Source organism: Anser anser, assembly GCF_964211835.1.
Source record: "Anser anser genome assembly, chromosome: 2".
NCBI classification, from domain to species: Eukaryota; Metazoa; Chordata; class Aves; order Anseriformes; family Anatidae; genus Anser; species Anser anser.
In genome coordinates, this window is record NC_139721.1 from 135028733 (window position 1) to 135053014 (window position 24282).

The window sequence follows — 24282 nt, forward strand, 5'->3', positions numbered from 1 at the left end:
GCCCTGTAATACCCAATGGAAAATAAGTGTTACTGTGGTATTTCTGCCCAATCCAAAGTTAGAAAGAAAAAGAAGTTTGAAGTCTAATTCAGAGAGATATTAAGGAAAGAGCATGAAGAACCACGACCAGTAAAGACATTAAGATTCCATAAGTTTGGTGCTAGAATGCCCATTCATCAGTATCGAACCTTTGAGTTCCTTAAAGTGGAAGCTATAAAAGACAGTTACACATTTTATTCTCTGTTACACTGTATAAAAAAATGGCTTGACTTAAAGAATGATCTCCAAAACCTGCACGTTGAGCACTAGAATTCCTAAAGAAGACAGCTAATTACAAGGCTAATGCCTCCCTCATTGATGTTCAAAAGGAGGAAGGCTTACCATGACTTGCCTACAAACCAGCTGTTGTTGGATAGTCTTTCATGAATGTCCTTGGTGTAAGGAAAGAACAGACCATGGGGTTTTCTAAACCTAATTTTAATCTCCTAATCCCTGGGTATCTATGCTGTCCACTGGGCTGTTATAAAGTGAAAATTCTCAGAATTATCATCATTATCAGTGTCAAGACAAAAGAGACAACTAAGAGAGGAGAGTTAGATCCACTCACAACACAGATTCGGATTAAATCACTATCAGGTCAGATGCTTCAAAAGAGACATACATAGACTATTACGTGAAAGGAAAATGCTACTACACAAGTCCTGGACAAGAAAAAAGGCTTCAAATCACAGCTTTTAAAATCATATGCCTATCAAAGTCATCAGCTAGATGTTCTCAGTCAGAACTGGCTCAAGCAAACAACAAAAAAAAAATCCTCCTTTTGGAATTAGTGGGTTTGTGTCAAGACTATGAAGCAAAAATCTGACAAACTGCTAAGCATTTGTGTTCCTTCTACTACAGTACAGTTTAAAATATCTGTTCTTATAGACTCTCTTTGCTTTTTAAAATTCATCAGTAAAAACTGAAAATTATTTTTATGTATAAAACCTTTATAGCAAAAATTAGGCAATTCCAGGTTAGAAAAGGAAAGTTCTCATTGCATGTAATATTTAAATATGGGTCACTCATTACTGTATATCATATGCACACATATACAATCTTAACAGGAGCTAATATTAATGTGACAGAAGGATATTATACCTGATTATGCATAGTAACAATTGTGAGAGTAATTGAATTATTTCCAATTTTAAAGCAGTTTTGTTAAAATGGCTGTTGCTTACTGTAAATGCTTTTTACATGTTTTCCTTTAAAGTGAAAATTGTGACTACACTGGTTTTAAAGGCTTGCTAAACGGATATTCCAGTGTTTACTTGACAGAGGCTTCTTAAATGTTTAATGACATTAGCTCTTTGCAAAAGGCATTCATTTCCTGTATATGCAAATTTTCTTAATGTGAAACCCCCATAACAGGTAGAATGTAGAAAGTTAATGAAGCCATGTAATTACTATCACTATAGTGACTGCAGTCCCCAGAGAACAATAATGTGATAATATACATGGGTTTTGACTTTCTTTGGAAACAACAGCTTATAATTTGAAAATAGATAGTAAAATATTTTCATTATCTTCTGCAGTTTCCTAAGGCAAATGCCAGGTACAAATAGATTATGCTTTTATTAACTTCAAAAAAATGAGATAATGCAATTAGGCAACATTTAATTGTTTTCCATTTTCTGTGGCTGGCATTGTTCTAGGTTTAAAACCTTCCTTCAGCTATAGGGTAAAGCCAGTTCAATATGACTTCAGAGAGAAAATCTTATTTTTGTTCTAGCAATGGAAAGATGGTCATTGATCACCTTAAAGTATTTAACAGAGAAATTAAAAGTTAATTAGAAGCTTTGAATGCCAGTTAAAGACAATATATCAGAAGACCTTTTCTGAATTTGAAAGATTTCAGTACAAATTTTTAAGACCTCTCCCAGGTCATAAGAAACAAAATCATAAAGAAGCATTTAATAAGTATTTTTACAAGCTATATATATATATTTGCTTATTACTGTGAGCACTATGAAGAGAAGAAAAAACAAGACATATAGAAGCTCTCTCCTCCAGCTGCATGCTGTTGTGGTCCAGCAGTCTGGGAGAAGTCCTGCAACACAGCAAATCAGCTCTCCGGTTACTCTGAGCAAACTGGAGCTGGATCATGGAGAGGCTGTCTGTCCTCTCTCTTTCTACTCAAGAGAAGCACCTAACTGAGGAAACTTGACAACCTGAGATCTCTGTAGAATAAACAAAAAGAAATAAATGGCATTATTTGTCTGCTGGAAATACATAACGTTGGAAATTTCCTGTAAAGATTTCTGTTTTTTTCCTTTGAATGGACCTTATACACTTCAGGTAGATGGCCAAGGTTTGCTATTATCCTTATGTATTTACATTTATTTCACAACTAAATCACCTCAAAACTCTGGAGAAACCATGTCATTTACCTGTCTGCATCCATTTTCTTTTATTCAGCATGCCTGTGGCTCAGCATGGAAGTTTTATGATATTTGGCTATCATAGAAGATGCACTTTTGAAGTCAGACATTCCATTGTACAGTAGAGAACTCTTCCATAGGTGATTAAATGTTTTCTTTAACAAAATCTGTCATCATTAAAACATTACTATAGGTTCCACCACAATATAGCCATTTCCCATAATATAATTTTGTGGCAAGTAACACAGAAGTTCCCGGTTAAATTTACAGTATGTTCCCCTCCTGCTTTACTCCATGTACAGCTTGTCCACTGTTTAAAGTGCTCAAATAAAGATATTTATTCTATTTTATCAACAGGTTAGCTCTGTGTTCTTCTGACCTTAACATTCAAAACAGTAGAGCCAAGCAAGCTGTAACAGACTGACTCAAAGTCACAACATCATAGGCCACCAGATTGGTCAGGAACAACTTGCCCTTGGTGAAACCATGCTGGCTGTCTCAGATCACCTCCTTGTCTTGCATGTGCCTTTGCATTGATTCCAGGAGGGATCTGTTGCATGATCTTCCCAGGCACAGAGGTGAGGCTCTCTGGTCTGTAGTTCTCCAGGTCTTCGTTTCTACAGTTCTTGAAAATGTAAGTGATGTTTCCCTTTTTCCAGTCATTTGGGACTTTACCTGACTGCCAGGACTTTTCAAATATGATGGAGAGAGTCTTGACAACTGCATCAGCCAGTTTCCTCAGTTCCCTGGGACGCATGTCATCAGGCCCAATAGATTTGTTCTTGTTCATTTTCTTCAGGTGGTCTCAAACCTGCTCTTCGCTTACAGGAGGGATTTTGCTCCCCTAGCCCTCACCTGCAGGTTCAGGGTCTTGAGAGACATGGGAACCTCACTGGCAGGGAAGACTAAGGCAAAGAACTTGTTGAGTACCTCAGCCTTCTCCATGTCTTCCCTTCTTGTTTATCAGATTGTACACTCTCCTTGGCCTTTCTTTTCTGAAAAATGTACCTAGAGAATCTCTTCTTGTAAATCTTTGCATCCGTAGCCAAGTTCAGTTCCACCTGTGCCTTGACTTTCCTGATCCCATCCCTATACATTCAGACAGCATCCCTGTATTTTTCACGGGCCACATGTCCCTTCTTCCACTGCCTGTGCATTTTCTTCTTACTCCTCAGTTTGACCAGCAGGTCCTTGCTCAGCCATGCCAGTTTCCTGCCTTCCCTGCATGATGTGATCTCCATACATGGAGATGGAGAGCTCTTGTGCTCTAAGAAAAGTATCCTTAAAGAGTTGCTGTCTCTGATCATTTCCTCTGTCCCCAAGGAGAGTTTCCCAGGGGATCTCATCCATTAGTTCTTTAAACAGCTGAAAGTTGGTAGTTCTAAAGTTCAGGGTCCTGACTTTGCTCTTTGCCAGGTCCATATTCCTTGAGATCACAAGCTCAGCTAGGGCATGGATGCTGCAGCCCAGACTACCTCCAGTCTTAACCTTTTTAATGAGATCATCCGCACTGGTGAGCACTGGGTCCAGTAATGCTTCTCCTGTGGTTGGTTTATCTTATACCTGGACTAGTAATTTATCCTTGATGCACTCCAGGAGTGCATCCTCCAGTCCTGCTCATACAAGACCAATGACAAATGTCTCCAATACAGTCTACAAGGGCAGATATTGTCCCCTCTACCCTGCAAACCAGCCCCGAAAGAGACACTGTTATATAGCTTAATGGGGACAGAATGTATGCATGTTATGCCTGAGGAGCCTGGAAATCTTCCTTGTTCCACAGCAATGGAAATTGAACAGCTAATTTCCTGAAGCTTCTACATCAAATTCAGCTATGTTGAACATTTTATAAGAAATCCATAGGTTGAGTTTCATTCTCTTTAAATGTTAATACAATTGTTGTGACATACAAAAAAAGCCAGTGAAACTCTCTGTCTGTTGCTGAACACTTCATGCTGAAGAAAAGAACTATATTTCCTAGATAAAGTAACTGTTGTGAATTCTTCATTCCTTAATTTATCATTCACCTCATTGTGAGGATTAATGAATGTCAGTAAAGCAATTATGAAGATGAAATGTGCTATAAGTATTTAGAAAATATACATATCTGTTCTGAACAGAATCTGAATCACATCAAAGTATTTCTCATGCCATTTCAGAAATGCTCTGAACTTAGACACATTCTAGGTCTTTAGACACATTCCAGGTCTTTGCAAAGCATGGCTAGTTTTTTCCACTTGCCTCAGTCAGGTAAAGTACATATTCCTAATAGCACTACTGTAGCAGGATTTCAGTGGGATTCAGACTCCCATATTTTTTAGGAAAATCAAGTTTAGGTTTAAACCATTGAAAAATTCATACTGTCTCTAAGTTTGACACATAGATCATAGAATCATAGAATCACAGAATGGTTTCGGTTGGAAGGGACCTCAAAGATCACCTGGTTCCAATCCCCTGCCATGTGCAGGGATTCCACCCACTAGATCAGGTTGCCCAGGGCCTCACCCAATCTGGTCTTGAACTCTTCCAGGGATGGGGCATCCACAACCTCTATGAGAAACCTGTTCCAGTGCCTCACCACCCTCTAAGTGAAAAATTTCCTTCTAACATCTAATCTACATCTCCCTTCTTTTAGTTTAAAACCATTCCCCCTTGTCCTATCACTATCTGTCTCTATCATGTCTGTACTCATGTCTGTGCTCATGTTTGAGATTGCCCTGACCCAGGTGCAGCACCTTGCTCTTGGACTTGTTGAACCTCATTAGGTTCACATGAGCCCACTTCTCAAGCTTGACCAGGTCCCTTTAGATGGTTTCTCTTCCTTCTGTTGCATCAACTGCACCACTCAGCTTGGTGTCATCTGCAAACTTTCTGAGGTTGTACTCAATCCCATTGTCTATGTTGTTGATAAAGATTTTAAACAGTACTGGTCCCAAAGCATATCTAGCCAGTGACTGTGAATTTATATTGGGTTTACTTGGCAAGGTGTCCTGGTTTCTTCTAGGATAAAGTTAGTTTTCCTCCTAGTAGCTGGTATGGTGCTCTGTTTTGGATTTAGGATCAGAATAATGTTGATAACACGCTGATGTTTTAATTGTTTTGGAGCAGTTCTTACACTAAGTCAAGGACTTTTCAACTTCTCACACCATGCTGCCAGTGAGGAGGCTGGGGGTGCACAAGGAACTGGGAGGGGACAGAACCAAGACAGCTGACCCGAACAAGCCAAAGAAATATTCCATACCCTATGATGTCATGCTGAGCAATTAATATGGAATGGCTGGCAGGGGTGAAAGGGGACCCATTCCCCATTCCTCTGCACTACTTGGGGGAAGGACATAGAAGAGGGTGGATGGTGGAAGCTGTTTTTAGTTGCTTTTAGTTTCTCACTCTTCTCATCTGCTAGTGATAGGTAATAAATTATATTAGTCTCCCTACGTTAAGTCTGTTTTGCCTGTGATAGTAATTGATGAATGATTTCCCTGTCCTTTTCTCAGACATTGAACCCTTTCCATCATATTTTCTCCCCCTTTTCCTCTGAGGAGGGGGAGCAAGAGAGTGGCTCTGGTGGAGTTCAGCTGCCCAGCTGGGTAAAACCACCACACAACTAAAGGAAGCAAAGGTTCCAATGTGGAGAATTGCTATGACCTTTTAAGAAACAACTTTAGGGGAAGCCCCAAGTTTAAAAGGAGTGTATAAATCCTATTTACCCTATTTCTTAAACACAGACATTGATGGTAATTTACTTCACATTGCTCCAACTAATATTCAGAATTAAGTTCAGGTAGAAATTTGAGGGATGCATTCTGAACAAAGTTATGATGTCTCGATTAATTCTTTTTAGAGAACTTTCTACATTGAAACATTTTCCAGGTGTTTTCAACATTTAGAGAGAGTGTTGTGCTGTTTTGCCTGTTCTTTTGTTGAAGGCAGAGAACAAAAATAGGCAAACTGTTTCTAGCAGCTAGCACATTGAAAACCTGAAATTGTTTATCTTAATCTATTCAGAAAGTTGGGTTTACTTAGAGGTTGTTTCAAATTATATTGCAGGTGTTATTTCTAAAAAGTGGGCAGTTCAAAGTTTCAAAATGTTTTAATGTTGTATCTCAGGGGAAAGCACACTTATGAAATAATACATGACTTCTAATGTGATTCTGATCAAATTATATTTATGCATCATTCCAAAGTATATAAAGCCGTACCTTGCACCCAGCTATGACAGCTGAATCCAAAGTCCCCTGGAGATATCAGAGGCATTCCCTTCAGTGTTACTGGGACTTAGATTTGGATTTTCATGCACATATTTTCTGTTATCTTTCATTGATATCCGTGCAGGTTACACCTCTATATCTGGAAAAAAATGACATGCTTCATTGACACTTAAAAATATATGTGTCATGCCATTATGTTAAACCACGAAAGTAAGGTTTCTGTATAAGGATAGTTAGAAGAGGAGAATAATTTAGAAAGGTATCGCTTCAAATTTACAAAAACAGACACATGTCTCTATGCCAAGAGAAAATACAAATTTAACCTGACATTTAAAACACATTTTAATTGCATTTTAAGGTAATATACATTATGCTAACTCCTCCAGCCCCTCTAGAGAGGTCTGCATGGGGCTTACACTACTCTTTGAAGAAAGCCACCAAAAAGTTAGGTACTGCTACGCTGTTGGGAGATTACTTCTTGGATCTAGATATTAATCTCAAAGCTCTAAGGAAGACTCAGCATAGCAGTGTGAAAAGCAGGAAAAAAAAGTCAAGAGCAATAAAGACAAAATGGTTTCTGTTTAAATGCCACATCATCTGTGAAATTTTTGTTCAAATGCTATGGACGCTTATTCTAGCACTTAGATTTGTAATTATATGAGGCTGATATATCCCATGGTAAAAATCTTATAAAAAGAAATGCAACAAAATTTAACATTAATCACAGGGCACCTCTTTGTCAATAACTAGAAATACATGGTTTATTCCAACAGTTTATTTTAACATATAATCCATAATATCTAAATAGTTATGGTTGTCTTTCCTTCCTTCCTTCTTTCTTTCCTTCTTTCCTTCCTTTCTTTCCTTCCTTCTTTTCTTCCTTCTTTCTTTTTCTTTCCTTCTTTCCTTCCTCTCTTTCTCTCTCTCTCTCTCTCAACCATATATAAATATGATGCGTGACAAGTCACATGATAGTTGTTCTGATTGGTAACATTCTCCTAGAGCTGCAGTAGGATCATATACCAACATCCCTCATTTTCTGTTAAATTAGACTGTGCTAGGCTTAAATAGAGTCCGGTGGCCAGAAAAGAGTTTATTGTTACCAGAGGCTCTTTTTGCTATTTCTTGCTGTGACCTTGGGCAGCTCACTTAACCTCTTTGCTCTTCAGGCTCTTATTCTGTAAACTGGGCCTAGTAATACTCCCATTTTAGGTGAAGTATGATGTTTCCTAACCACTGTATTGTTTTAAGCTGCCAATATTGACAGAGCAACAAGTTTAATGACTATAAAAAATAAATGCAAGATATTTACATACCACAAGAATTTTAGGAGATTTTGATCATATAAAATCGTGTTATCTAATACCTTGGATTACATACGGTTGGTAAGCAGAATTTTAAAATTGTGTGAGGTAGGTAAAAGGAAATCACCAGATATTTTATTTCTCAATTACTCCTGAAAACATTCATTTTTTACACTTAAAATAAAAGTCAACAATCTAGCTGCCAAATACCTACATATATATATATATGTATTTCTCTCTATATATATATTGGAAAAGTAAATTTACATTTCAATTCCATAACAATACAGTATATTAAAAATGTTCTGAGCTAGGTCTGATTTGTAGATTTTGATCTGTTTGCAATGGGCTGTGCTAATAAAATGCATAAGAATGTTACAGCCCTGCATGTACAAGTATTTCTGTATATTAGATATACCCTGGTGTGAACAAATTAGGAAGAACAAAGGATAACAAAATATACTATGCTGATAATCTGCTAGAAGATTGCATTTATATATTAAATGTAACATGAAACTTCAGGAATGTTTAGAGCAGACAGTGTGAACTTTCACAGCATGATTTAATAAAATTGCAGTATATGAAAATACAAACTACTGGAAGAGTCATTACTTTCATTAAGAATATTACAGTGAATAAATTAACCTAAAACAATAAAAGCTGAGCAGCAGATATATGTAAGTCATTTACATCTTGTAGTAGACTCATTTGGTGTAGAAAAGAATGAATGTGTTATGGTAGAGGTTTCATTAGCACTTGCATTTCAATTGACTTAGAAGCACAACATAATACAAAGACAATAAATATCATCCATAAACAAGAATACTGTAAAAGGCTTTTTTTTTTTTTTAACAATATGTGATGTACCTTTACGTTTTAATAGTCATCATGCATTTTCACTATGAAAAAAAAAAAAAAAAACTAAAAAATGCCTCCTTCACTGGTGCCATCAATGAAATCAGTGGTTATATTTTATATGACTATATCACATAACTGCATTAAACCTATGAATAAATTGTCACATTGAGGCAAGCTGAAGATTGTTGGAAAGCAGATTTTGCCACACTGTGTTAAAGTCATGGTGAGCTATGTGTTTTAGAGAAACTTTGCCCATGTTTGCTCAGCATTTTACACAGTCTAATTAAAATAGCCCACAGAGTAAAACTGTTTATGAACACTGTTATTCACTTACACCAAGAGACATTTTAGCATGTTTTCATTATCATTTTGTTAGTGCCTAGGTAAACAGAGTATGAGAAGTTGCATGATCTCAGTCTTTACAGGATAAGAAAACTAAAAAAAAAAAAAAATCTGACACCTGACCAGGGAGCTGAACTTTTTTACAAACCATCATTTCTAGGAATAAAATTCAATATAGACTGAGCTATCAGTTTGAATGACTTGCATCTTATTCTGCATCAAAAATGGTTGAGGAACTGGGACTGCATTGTGCCTGTGACTTATGCATATCAGCTGTAATCTATTGTTCTATGTATGAGCATGTCTGGCATCACAGGAATACATGGTGAATTGTCTGAAAATCTGAAATATGCAAGGTACCATACCGTACAAGCAAAAAACCCAACTACTTTCTGCCATTGTATATCTATGCATGTATATCTACATCTCAGGAAGACAATTCTGTGACACATTCATAAAAATGGCTAACCAGTTTAATAACCATACAAATATTTCTAATTTTTTATACTCAAAAAAAAAAAAAGTTATCATAAATAAAAATAGTCATCTTTTTAACTCATAGTCATACTTGAAAAGGGACTAGTAACATTTTCTGTAGAGAAATAGTGTAAGAAAAGGGTAAAACAGACATCAGTATGATAATTACTTTGATATACCCACCCACTTTCCAGATTTCAGGATTAAAAGCATCTTAATCGCTACATGTAATAGTCCATGTTTGGTCCTCATTTCCATTAATACTTTTATTCTTTAGGCATCCAAACATCCTTTGGTAAAGTATTCAACACTTCATAAAGTACTTAATGGCAAGTATTCTAACAAATACCCCTCCCTGCCATGTCTCTTTTTCAAGTCATGTTCCCATTTCATCACTCCTTATAGAGAAGTCATTCAGTATCTCCAATTATTCTCGTTGCACATCTCTATAACTTATCAAATACAATCACATTGTTTTTGACAGGAGATTTACTGAACTGCTGCACAACATTCAAGATAGTGGTTCATCACTACTTTGCTTAGTGTAAGGATTTCTGTTACATTCTCTGTAATTTTCTCTATGAATTCTAATATATAATTGTCTGTTTGGAGAAACAATCCCAACACATTCTAAGATCTTTTTAATCTTTTTTTTTTCTAAGTAGCAGTAAAGAAGATAAAGTCCACCATCATTCATGCACATTCAGGACTCTGTATCCTCAGGGTGATATTCTGCACTTATTAAAGAACTTGTTTCCCATAATGGTGAGCAGATATTCATGAGATCTTTGTCTTTTAAATGTTAGCACTGTATACCCAGAGTAACTGCATTATCAGCCAATTTGTCATTACTTTTCTTTTTTCAGATCATTCATGAATATGTTAAATACAACTGTAAACCAGAACATTTCAGTTTGGGATTCCTCTACTATCCTCCTTTCTCCAAAGCAAATAAAAGTCCCATTTCCTATATTGTGTTTAAAGTAAAATATAGGACTCTTTTCATCCTATGCCTGGTTAAGATTCTTTGCTAAAAAACTTTCTTGAAAGATTTCTATATATGCCTAAAAACAAATAATATTTTATCATGTGTCTTTGATTCTTCAAATAATTCTAGTAGATTAATAAAATGTGTTTTCCCTCTGGAAAAGCCATCTGTTTCTTTATCGCTATATGAGCTGTATATATATCAGTGTATATATACACTGAACCTAATATTTACTATAGTTTCAACCAATTTGCCAGTTAGAAAGTTCAGACTCGCTAGCCTGCAATTCTCTAAATTTTCCCTTGAGACCTTCTAATATGCTACTATGTTTACAACCTTGCTTTCTTCCTAGTACAAGGGCTGATTCAGTAGGTAAATTACAAACCACTACCGATATTTGGGCACTTCCATACTGTGATTACAACTTTTGGGCTAAAATATCTATTCATGGACTTATTAATACTCCTCACATCAGTTCTTTCTAAAACTTGAAATGCTGACACCACAAACTCAGATAGTTCGTTTGTCCAGTCCCCCTTGGAGAATAAAACTAAACTCCTAAACTACTGTCCTAAACTTCTTCACAATGAACACTGAGTCAAATAATTCATTCTGGTTTTCTGTGGTGTCCTCATCCTCCTTGAGAACTCATTTTAGATCTTGATCTGTATATAAGTTCTACCATTTCCCTGGCAGGCTGCCAGGGCTTTTTCTGTGTTTGAGGAAGATTTAAGGAAGTTGTTTTTAAAAATCTTTTTGCTTTACCTTGTTATTGTTTACTTTTTTTTTTTTTTCCCCAACCTCAACTTCTGCTTTTACATTCTCTAATCTCCTGCATTTTTTAATAATCTGTCATGCTTGGAAGACCTCAAACAACCCCACCCCGCCCACGCCCCTCTTCTCTTTTTTTGACTGAAAGAGAATATTTGCATGGTAAGATAAGATGCATTCACCCCATGTTAATTTTATTCTTTTAGCTGTTTGTTTTTGTTGCTTTGTTTTGTTTTGTTTTTCCTAAATTGTGTGACTTGTTGTCACAAAGTCATCTGAATTCCAGGACAAAGGGACCATACAAAAATGACTTCAAAGACTTGTCATTTTTTCTCCGTTAAGGGTTGTGCAATGGTGAGATTTTATTTAGCATTGTACATGATTCTGCAGATAAGATTTTTCCTAATAGCATTAAGCAACTGTAATTAGAGCATTTAAGTATAGCACTAAAAAGTTATATTTCAGGGTATTGTACCTTACTTCAGATTATGTAGAGTCACAGAACTTGGCAAACACATTGTCATGAAGACAACAAAAGACTTTCACAGGTGGGCCCAAAGAAGCCCCTAATATCTTTCTTAAGCTAAGACACTATTATACAAACCACAAAAGGCAGTTTAAGCACAAATCAACAGCTATGTCATCTGGTAAATCTTCAGCATATATATATATATGTGCATATATATGTATTAATTATTTCAATATAGCACTGTTAGAACAGATTAGTAAACTAGTATAATTTAGGGAGAGTGTTAGGCAGCTTTTTGTTTCACCTCACATACCGGTACATGCATTTTTTTAGCTCCAGCTGTTCAGAATTTTGTCTATTTCAATCTCTTTCAAACTGAGTTTAAATAAATTCACTTTAAAAGATTAATATATTGTAAAAAATAAGATTTTCTAAGATTGGGATCTTATAGCTCAGAAGTCTTCTGAAATTTTAAGAATATACAAGCATCCCTCAATCCACTATGGTGTACATGGTGTATATATGTAGAGTGAGAGAATACTAACCACATCCCTGTACCAATGGACTAAGAAGGATTTGACAGTGTGATGTCAGTTCCAGGTGCCATGTAAGCACGCAGTCATATTTTCTCTGCACTTGTATTTGTATTGAAAATACTTCAATTACAAAGAAAGTACAGAAGAGATAACATGTTCTGGCAGAGATATAGATAAAGAAAGTCAACCTACAAATCATTCATCCTGAAACTAAGCACCAGCCCAGAGATAACAGGGAAAGTTCATTAAACTATGAATGTGTAAGTGGAGTCAACTCAAGAACATTTAACAATTCACAGAAAAGTTTTTCTTTTTATTACAGAAGATATAAATAAGAATCCTAACCTGTGAATCCATGGATATGGTGGATATGTATTTCACTTCATACATCCTATCAGTTACTATATACTTATGAGTATTTTCTAGGTTTACCTCTGCTAGAATAAAAAGTGTGACATGAAGAAGCAGGATATCAAGCATTAAGAATGTGAAAAAAATATATATATATATAAAGCTCTAACTCAGCTTCAAATAAGTTAATGAGACCCTTTCCAAGTCCAATAAAGGGGCTTGTATAAACTACAGATTAAAATTAAACTGAAGAATTTAGAAAACATTTTTCTTTACATTCACTATTTCTCCTCCTCATACAAAATAAGAGAGTCCACATATAACAGTTAAAATCCCAAAGCTCTGATTTATTTTAACTGCTTGGACAGTCTGAGGCTGGCACCCTCCAGAATGAGAATGTGGAATGATCAGCTAGTCTGGGACTCAGCATCAGGGGTGACTAGTTAGTGTCTTATGATTACTACAGAGGAAAATAGATTTAAAAAGCCAGATCCACAGTCCAGGGAGACTCTACTTCTTACATAGTTTAACACTGTGACATATGAATCTAATTTACCACACATTTTTTACAATTTTTTACATTGCTTTACCCTGTTATATTACATCACAACCCCCACCCTGTGTAACATGATGGCTAAAGCCTATATACTTGACTTCTAGTGTTCGGGGATTTTTCAGTATATAAAATAATATCTTCATCTGCCCTATACATTTCTTCTCTTCTTGTATGTTCAAGAGTTAATTGCAAAAGCTTTTCCTGTAGTTACTATATCTAGTAGTCAGGGGTTTGTGATTGTCATCAAACAATTTCATAACTAAGATGCAGGGAAGACATGATGAATTTTGAGTCAAATAAGAGACATGAATCAACTGGTTAAAAGTGTCATCTGAAAATCTTCCAGCATGTGAATTGTGGTGGAGTTTTCATTAGAGCTGCACGTTTTTGTTATGGTATTAGACCTTTTGTTTATTGGCAAGGCAAATACGCACATTTTATTTCAAAATGTAAGTTATATTTAACTATTGTGGTTAACTGGTTTAGGATTTTTGCTGGTATTATTTGTTTGGGGTTATTTTTGTTCGTTTGTATTATTACAAGTTGTAAAATTTGGACAAAGTTCGTCTAAGAGTATATCATATTTTCAAGGAAAATTGGGTTCTACTTCAAATAATAAATTCACATTCACTTATGGATTCATTATTTGTGTTAGGTACAATGTTACAGTTTTGACTGTTTCTCTTTTCATGATCCTGTTGATTCAAAATGCAAATTAAAAGCAGCAAAAAGATTACATCCTTCCAAAAAGAAGATGCTGATAAAATTTGTTTGAAATTAAAGAATTTTGGAGCTGCTATTTAAATAATAATAATAATAATAATAATAACTTGGAATTGATTTTCATTGGCTTCTTTAGACAACAAATTTACTTTTGTCAAAATTTTATCTGATCTTATCAGTAAGATTCCTATTTACAATGAATGTTAATGCAATGTTATCTCATGAGAAAGATTACATTATAAATATTTATTTATTTCTCGTAGTTTAGCATAATTTTTCTGACCAAAATTCATGGTAGAAAGGTTTCTACCTGTCTGATACAGAATGTCTTAAACCAAAACCCATTAAAAAAGACTCATGCTAACTTCAGGGGAGCATCTTAACAGATTCAGTACATATTTCTGACCTCCATGACTGCTGCTAGGAAATATGTACTAAGCAGGAAAAGACACCTAAAAAGCAGCCAGGTGATGGCTCAAAGGAACTCAAATTTCCTTCTGACCAGTTCCACAACAACTCTCTATTTTCCCACAGGTCTTAATGTGGCTAGGCAACATCAGTCTCTTGTGTCTTGCATCATTATGCCTCTTCAATTTTTGTGCCTTTGACCATTGAGCAGAAGCTTTTTGAAATATTCAGAGCAGACCTCCCAAGTCACTTATCTCTCAGCACTGAAGAAAACACACACACTGGATAAATACCTGATCTAGTATTCTCATCTTCCAGTAGGCTCTTATTTCAAGCCTAACTGTCTTGACAGGGAAGGAATAATATCAGCACAAAGTGGGGAAATTGGCTTTGGCCAGGGACATTCCTAAGTGGTAAAACTGTCAGCACACCTCCATAAGCTTTCTTCCCGTCTGATTCCACAACCCATGCCAGCTGTGAGAGATGAGTCAGTTAACCACTATGAGAGTCTTAAAGGCAGTGCACGAGATTTAACCAGTCTGCATCAGATGGGGTTAGATACCAATGTGTATTTTGAAATGCTTTTTATTGGTTTGACTTCAGGGACTGAAAAACAAGACCTTTTTTTTTTTTCTTTTTCTTTTTCTTTTTTTTTTTTTTTTATGACTCCTTTATTTCCTTGCTTACAGAAATACTGCAAATCTTCTGCTATTGCTAGTTTCAGTAACCTACTGCAATTTGCCATTTGTGAGAAAGTTCAATAAATAGAAAGTGTAAAGTGCATCAAAATTATATTTAAGGATCCTCCTCATCTGCAGAAGTCCTGCTTATTAGCTATATTGCACATTTAGCTCCAAGGACTCTGATTATAATCAATAACTAATCAGAAAGTAACTTACACAAATGAAGTCCTGAATAATATAGAACTAAGTCATAACTTCCCCAAGTACATAAATACTAATCCTTTTATTGAGAAAATATGCAGTTAGCACTTTTTTTTTTTAATTATGGCATCTATTTCAGAAACAAATTTTAAAAGAGAATTTTCAGCAGCAACCTCTGTTTTCAAGAGCTCTGTATCTACAGTGGTGAATCCACTTTAATCAGAAAAGTTGGATAAGTGCCCTACCAAAGGCATAGTGCAGGGGAAAACATGCAGATGGAGCTGATTAGAATGGAGGGTCTAGGGGTAGAAAGCTCTTCTTTTAATAGGCAACCTTTCTGAAGTGGACAAAATGAAGGAGAAATCCATCTGCAGAACATGCAAACTAACACTTGTCTCAGCTCTGAAACATAGCTCAAATGTTGTGGTAGAAAGTGTGGTGAATAGAGTTATTTATGGATGTCCAGGGATGAAAGCTTTCCCTATAAAGAAAACCCACAGATGCTCCAGTGAGGTAAGTACCAACGGTGTAATAAGATATAATGTGACCATCAAAAGAGAAATAAAATTGAAAACTTTTTGATCACACTTTCTCTAGTGAGGGCAAACTGCAGGAATGACCTTTACTGCTAATGCCAAAACACTGAGCCAAATTCACTCCTGGTGCTACAATGTTGTATTCCTGTAAATTAAACCAGGATGACCTTGGTCCATTCTGTTTACGTATCCTAGCTATAAGCACCCAATAGTAGCCAGAGTGTATTGTGTTTGAAGCAATAACATTTAACAGTCCAGAGGTGAATTAAAAAATAACAGCCAATTTTACTGACAACTCAATTCAGCTTAGGTTTAATTGAAATGACAACATTAAACTGGAAGTAATTCCTGCTTGGGAAATGGCTTCACTACCCACCCAAGACACAATATCAAGAATCAAACATTTCACTACCAGAAAGCGAAGAAAGACAGAACACTTCTCATTTATTTTAAGTATCCTGAAGGTAAAACTCTAGTATCCAACAACTTCTGAAAAATACTGCTTTATCTTTTTAACTCTTTCATGGACAGCTCTTATGCAATCTGTTGGTCATGTGCTAGCCTTAAGTAATACTGTTTATAAAAATATACATGGGTAGTATTTGGATCATTTTAACAGCCTTGGATATGCTGACCTTCCCATCTAGACTTAGGAAGTAAACAAAATAGAAGACCACATATGAGCAGAGACTTAAATTTAAGTGTGTGGTATTTCCTCTGCACAGTCAAGAAAATCTGCATTGCATACACAGTGAGTCTAGACTGCACAGACTCTGTTAATTCACTATGCCAGAGCTGCCAAACACATTCGACTTACTACTTACTAGGTCTCAGACATCCAGACCTAGCTTAGAATCAGCTTAAGTTTTTAATTCAGTTTTAAGTTTTAATTCAGTTTTTCTTTTTTTCCATTTTTAGTTCAGTTCAAATCTAGTAGAGTTCATTATACTTACAGTACTGGATCCTCAGTTCCCAATATCTTCTGTGGGCAGCCTCCTCTTCATCTAAGAAACACTTCAGAGTAAAATATGAGTTCTATAATTACCCTACCCTTGTTAGACTATTACAAAGAAGTTATCATTCTTGAAATATTAGTAACAAAACAAAATTTCCAGATTATCGAAATCAGAAGAGAGGGAGGGACTTTTTATTCCTAAACATCTTTGCTTTATATTTTGTATTTAAGAGTTTATTACTTAGTTGACTATTTCCAGTGCTGGTTTTGATCCAGTGCTCTGTTTCGGATTATGTTTCTGATATTATAATACAAAACTCACTTTGGGGAATTTTCATTTTTTATGACTGGAAAAGTACTTTTCCAGTGTGTAAAAAGTTACCAAGTAGAATACCAAAAGAAAGTTGAGTAATATGAAATATATTCATTTCAGCGAGGAGTTAACACTGAAATCTGGAGGTGATGATGTAAATGCCCATAGTGTTAATCATTACAATTTTAACTGCCTCACAGAAATCTCACTGGTAGTGCTATTATATCATAAATCTATATTCTCTGCCATTTATCTATGGAGTCAAATATCCCAATTGCTGCCCCACAATAGGAGATGTGTATTGGAAGCTGGAGTCAGCTTTGACCTTTGAAGTTTCTAGCCTAAGAACACTTAGCACTGGTGCAAAAATCTCTGAAATGTGAAAAACTGAAAATGTAGTGACAGAGTCAAACTAATCAATCACTATAATAATAAATGCAGTTGGGTTACTCTGTATTTAATTCCGTAGAGTTATCCAATGTGAAGTTAAAAGAAGTTTTTGACAAATTTTAAGGTGTTGGCAAACATTAACACAGAATCCAGGAATCGTGTAGGAACCCATAAAGCTTTCTTTATACTCTGTTCCCAGGATAGCTTCTGAAACATTTCTAACCAGAGGTTTAGAATGTTTCTCTTTCCTTGAAAACACACAATTAATATTTATATATTTGCCTTGCTTGAGTGGAGGAGTTGGACCAGATGTCCTACAGAGGTCCCCTCCAACCTCAGCCATTCTGTGATTCTGTGATATACAAATTTTTTGAACAGGGCAGTTTCAGGCAATTACATGGGAACAGGAAGTTGTACATAGAAATAAGGAGGTCTCCCATAGATAGAGATATAATAAAGGATAATTCTTTGAAGATTTTCACACGTAAAGGACTAAGAATATCCTGTCCATTTGTGCCAATTGGCAACGGAGGAAAAGTCACCTTGGGAAGAGTGATTAGCACAGAATCAGAGAGAGACAGGATAAGAAAATAGAAAGGATATTAAACAATTACTTAAGCACAGGCTGTACTAATGAAATTGATGAACATTTGCCTACATCAGAAATTGGATTTATCAGGACAAAAGAGAAGAAACTAGAAAGTATCTTGATAACAGAGTTAATAATTATTAAAAGGTTTGAAACTTGCACAATGCTAACACCCAAAGATCAGAGTGTAAACACTCAAGTCAAAGAGCACTATAAATAAAATAAATTAGAGTAATTTAGTGTGTATTATTATGAATTTATTAAGCCCAAGGGAAAACATTAAAGCCTGGAACACTGGAAAAAAAAATTACATACAAAAGAGCAGCAATACAGTAGGAATTTTCACTTGTCTTAACCCTGGCCAAATTTATTATCATACATCCCATAACGGTAGTTTCTGCGATTTCATTTCATGTGAAAATCCAAATATTCAATATGGCTAGAAATGGGAGTATCTTCCTTCCTAAAGGGAGGCACTATTTGCTGATATGCATCAAACAATTCTTATCACTAGCAAGTCAGGACCAGCGTTCACTGATTTCTGTGCATTTTCCAGAGCAGGGTTTGTGAAGAGTTTTTAAGGAGAAAAAGACAACTTCTGATTTGTTGAACCAAAACTGGTTCTGTTGTTGATGTAAATTAACTAGTTGATCTAACATTTATATTACTGCATCAGTAGTTATCAATTAACCAAGGAGTTGGACTCTACTGTATTAACAGCATAAGAAACACAGAACTGCTCAAATTCGTTGGCTTACAGTGCCTAAGGGCTTTCCCATGCTCCTGCTGTGTACCTTCCCCCTTCACACCTGCCACATTGCCCTGGTGAAGACACAGAGATTAGTGCAGGACACTGTCTTGTGGGAGCTTTATATTGAAATGGAATGTATTTGTACTGGAGCAAGTCTTCATTTCTTATTTACAGCTAGAAATTGTTCCTTTCAAACTACCTGGTATCATCTGGTATGCAGATGTTTGAAGACAACCAACTGGAGAATTTTTACAAGGACAGGTGAAAATTATCAGATGTTTAACACTAGCTTGTTTTGGGATCTAGTTTTTGTTCATTTCCTTATCTAAATTTTCAGAATAAAACTTACATGGGACTACATACTTGTCCTATCAAGAACCAAGAGCTAGCCAGAGGCATTTTCAGCATCTCTACATGGCAAGCTAGAGAAATCTAAACTACCTTTTCATAGGCTTTCTCAAACATGTGGAAGCAGAGTAATTGCAAATGTAGAGTTCAGTGGAAGTGAAGCCTACTTTGCTGAAAAATTGCTTACAAAAAAAAAAAAAAAAAAAAAGATAATTTAATCTCTATAGTGTTCCCTGCTACTGTGCCTAGACAGCTCCCAGTGCCATCCTAATTAACTTTAAAATGGCTTACTGGATATACCTCTGTACTCTATTCTTCAGGAACAGCATCCTAGTAGCAATATGCAAAAACACTGTGCTAAATAAAAAATGGACATACACAGACACTTGAGTCTTGTACTTATGCAAAATAAGCATCCTAAAAAATAGGATAAATCATGCATCATTACTGATGTGAATTTTAATTAGACATTAAAACAAGTTCCAGAAAATACTGTGTAGGTGAAATCTTGCCATGTTTAAAATTTATGTATATGCTGAAACAGTAATTTGATCTGAGCAATGTAAACATACATGGGAAAAAGAAAAAAAAGAGTATTTTATTCCTATGCATTCCTATTTTATTTCTATGCATTCTCCTTTCTTCACTAAAAACCAAGACTCTGCGACTGAAGAGAAATCTGCAGATAAATTTTCTATAACTATGTTTGCTATATATGTAGGTGTTTTCCCCAAATGAAATACAGAGTCTGTTACCAAAGATTGGAAATGGAAACCAGGAATGATGCAAAATTCACTAGAAACCTATGGAAGACTGACTCTAAAATTGATGTGACAGAGTAGAGATCAAAACTGAAAGCCATTTTCTACTCTAATGCCCAAAATACAAAAAGCAGAAGAAAGATACTTCCTCAAAATATCAGAAATAATAAAGGCTCTCATACAAAGAAGATAGCAGGTGTAGGAGAATTAAGTTTAGTTTTAGAAAAATTACAGATGGCAGAAATAGAACTGAAATGCACTGCAAGCTTCTCTCAGTTTGGAAATAAATGTTAATTCCAAGTATATCTGTCAAAGAGCAGTACACCTTTTAATGAAACTGGTCTTATAGAGATGCTGGTTTGTTTTCTTGCTTGCTGAACATTCTGCTTAGCTATTTCAAATATCAAGGTGTAAAAGTATAAGGAACTATAATAATGGTGATGGGATTGCAAATATATTACCTTAAATATTTTAAAATAATTAAATACCCTAAAAATGAAAATTTAATTAAAACAAACTACCTGAGAATGTACCTAATTCAAATGTTTTCTGTAGCTGTGCATGTGCTTGAGTGTTCTCCTGAAAAATGATTTTCTTCAGAAAGCAGGTACTATAATTCAGCTTTGTTTTAGTGATTCATCATAAGTGATTATCAAGTCTTCATTGTAGTTTATAGCTTCTTAACCTTTGTTCACAAATTCTGCTGCAGTTTTACATATATATATATTTTATCACAAGAAACAAATTATGAAAACATTGTCTAGCAATTGATAATCTCTATAGAAAGATGTCTAATCAATCAAGGTGAGCTGGTAATATTAATAAAATATTTAGGTTTTATTATAGAATACTTGAATTTTATGGTTCTCCTATAAATATACTTTGGTTGGACAGACGGATAAAGTAGATTGGAACATATCTTACAATCTGTACTTGTGCTGTAAATTAATGGTTTTATCCAAACAGAATATAATTTAACATATTCTGGCATATATGAACACACAGGAAATTAAATATGAAGTCTCTAATGATTTGAAAAAGATGGCATTAATTAGAAGAAGGGACAAGAAGCCATGTAGAAGGGTCTATAGGAACAAAATTAGGTTATTTTTTATCCTGCAAAAGATCTAGTATGGTTGCTTGTTCAAGATAGGCTGCCCATAAAGAAGAACAATAGCTAATGAGGATGGATGTATCACCTAAGCATATCAGAAATGGCTGCAGAAAGAAAAGAATTGTAATGCATGTAGAGAGCTTTGTTGTTGTTGTTGTTCAGCTCTCTCATATATATCCGGTTTAAAAATGGAGGGAAATGCCTACATTTCACATTTGCTAAAATAGCATTATGGAAGAAAATGTTAACCTAATTAAAATAGTTCGATTTTTTACCTTGTTTTGTTTTCTTTTGTTTTGTTTTTCCTTGTTAAAGAAAATATTTCACATGGTCTTCCCTTAGTACTGGCAGAAAAGAGTGAATTAGGTTTAGTTATAATGAAGATGAGCTAACAAAGATAATGAAACTATTTTATTAAGGGACAGAAACTTACTTACAAAACGATTATGTAGCAGTATTGGTGGCATAGATGGTCAAAGAATATGTGTTGTTATGAGTACAGGATGCAGAAAAAAGTAATCCATATAAATCATGTCTTTTTGTCCTTTGGAAAAAGCAAAATATACTTTTTTAATATTGAAAGAGTTTTCTCAGTGCTGTTGCTATGCACTCAGCAACATAAAAGAATACACAATTTGGCAGTTGTTACAGGTGTTTAATTTGATATTCAGTAAAAATAAATATCCTGAACAGGCTTGCATTTTTATCTGTGAACAGCAAATTTGAAAAGGGGTGGGAGGCTAACCATTTCAAAGTGTTTCAGGACAGTATAAGGGAGGCTCATCAGTTAGAGGCTTTGTTTATTTGCTTCAATGATATAACGAAATGTTTCTTTTAGGAAGAGTACAAGAAAAAAAAAAAGTAAAGAAAGGAAAAGAAAGGAAATGAGAGTTATTGTGGGAGTGTGGCCATGGGGGTCGACAAGCCCCATGGTTGGTGATAACATCGGGCTCTTAACGATGAGGCCATCAGGAATGTAAAGAGTTCAGAGGAAACAAAGATCGGTGATTGAGGAAACGCCTTGCCGTCTCGGGTTGCTTGTTCTCCAGCCGTTAAGGTATGGAAGTTGCTGGGTGTTTGGGGTTGCCGGGCAAAGTTGTTGACCATTGAATAGTTAGTGGAAAAGTACTGCTATGGGGTGACTGGTGTAAGAGGGGAGCCTATCCTCAATATGGGGATGCAACAATATAATGAAGTTATGTCATCAATAAAGTAGCAGCAGTTACTGATCCTGAAAGAACCCTGGTGTCCGTGTGGTCTTTACGCCACAAGTTTTATAGGTTGTTTTACTCTTAAATACTAGAATATGTTTGTTTGTTTGTATTAACACCTTAGAATCTGAAGAAAAAAAAAAAAAAAAAGAAAAAAAAAGAAAAAAAAAGAAAAAAAACCTCTCTCTCTTGGAAATACGCAGTCAAACTGCTAATCTGTCATTCAAATCTGGAAATAATGAGATGGTATTCTTCCTTAGATAAAGGTACTTGTTGCAGCTGAGCCCTGCATATGAGAAATGAATGAACGGGGGTTATTGGGCACCTCCAGAAACCACCCTGAACTAGTGACAATGCATATAGATAAGAAAATCATCTAGTCATATAGCTAAAGGAATCACCTCAGGAGAAACACTATCACTGAGACACAAACACTTATCTTAGCCTTAAGACATTCACTGTCACTTCTTTTCTTCCAGGGAATTTGCTGTACTTTGTTGCTTACCAGTTTTAGCAGTAAGTGGGCTTCAGCACGCATGCCATCTCAGCTATTCAGGCTGCCATGCATGGATAGTGAAGTCTTTTGCAAGTTCTCTGTCTCTCATCACTTAATGGTGAGGTTGTTCATCTACTTCTCCTGAACTACACACCAAAGATTCTGACTGTCTTCCAAGGTCAAAGGCACATGAGAGAAGTGTGAAATCATTTAGTTAATGCATGAGAATGTCACCCAAACAATGGTGTAGCACTCTGGGTAACTTTCAAAGGATTCAGAGGAGCAATTCAATTCACATTTAACTGATAGTTCTGATTTTTACATAAGCAGTTCTTTTGTGTCAGTGACCTTCAAAACTGGAAAAGAAAATATCTTATTAATGTATAGTTTCAACGTAGGATTAATTTAAGCTATGGTATGAGAACAGATAACTTTTCAGATCAAATCATGGTAAAGATTTTTTGTCACATAATAGCAGGTTTACTTAATGTGTTGTTGATCTATTTCATATATTTTGGCGTACATCATTTTTTCCTGCCCAAGTTCATAACCCAACCACCCTCTTGTTGAAGAACCTTTCCTGATATCCAGCTTGAACCACCCCTGTCACAGCTTCAAACTGTTTCCACAGGTACTATCACTAGTCACCAGAGAGAAGAGATCAGCCTCTGCTCCCCCTTTCAAGGAAGCTGTAGACAGCAATGAGGTCTCCCCTCAGTCTTCTCTTCTCCAGGCTGGACAAATCAAGTGACTTCAACCACACTTCATACATCTTCCCCTCCAGACCCTTCACCATCTTTGTAGCCCTTTTTTGGACACTCTCTAACAGTTTTATTTCTTTCTTATACTGTGGCACCCAAAACTGTACATGGTACTCGAGGTGAGGATGCACCAGCGCAGAGCAGAAATAGACAATCACTTCCCTCAACCAGTTAGTAATTCTGTGCTTGATGGACCCCAGAAGATGGTTGGCCCTCCTGGCTGCCAAGGCACACTGCTGGCTCATGTTCAGCTTGCAGTCAATCAAAAACCCCAGTTGCCTTTCTGTGGGGCTGAGTTCCAGCAACTTGTCCCCCAGTCTGTAAGAAAAGCCAGGGTTGCCCCTTCCCAGGTGCAGAATCCGTCACTTGTTCTTGTTAAGCTTCGTATTGTTGGTGATTGCCCAACTCTCCAACCTGACTAGATATCTCCCTCTGAGAGGCCTCTCCACCCATGACGGAGTCAACAGCTCCACTCAATTTAGTATTGTCTGCAAACTTGCTCAAAAGATCTTCAAGTTGTACATCCAAATCATTTATGAAGACATTGAAGAGGGCTGGTCCTAAAATGGAGCCCTGGGAAACCCCACAAGTAACAGGTTGCCATCCCAATGTACTCTCATTTACTAGAACCATCTGGGTCTGACCCATCAGCCAATTGTTCACCTATCTTATTATGCTTTTATCTTATTTTTTATCTTATTTTTTTTATTTTTATACAGTTGTATTCTGGTCATTTTGTCTGGAAGGATACTGTGATTT

General features: G+C 35.8%; 2 long non-coding RNA genes across 3 annotated transcripts; one reads left to right on the plus strand and one right to left on the minus strand.

Annotated features, from left to right (window-relative positions):
* Positions 1 to 1884: 1884 nt before the first annotated feature.
* LOC310895473 lies at positions 1885 to 16181 on the minus strand. Its single transcript, XR_014580726.1, has 3 exons — positions 14708 to 16181; positions 6623 to 6770; positions 1885 to 2222 (listed from the first exon to the last, which is right to left on the minus strand). It is a non-coding gene; the product is annotated as an uncharacterized lncRNA (long non-coding RNA).
* Positions 16182 to 21011: 4830 nt separating this feature from the next.
* LOC310895472 lies at positions 21012 to 23989 on the plus strand. 2 transcript variants are annotated; one of them, XR_014580724.1, is made up of 2 exons: positions 21012 to 22112; positions 23394 to 23989. It is a non-coding gene; the product is annotated as an uncharacterized lncRNA (long non-coding RNA). The 2 variants fall into 2 exon arrangements; XR_014580725.1 differs by lacking the exon at positions 21012 to 22112 and adding an exon at positions 22125 to 22880.
* Positions 23990 to 24282: the final 293 nt, after the last annotated feature.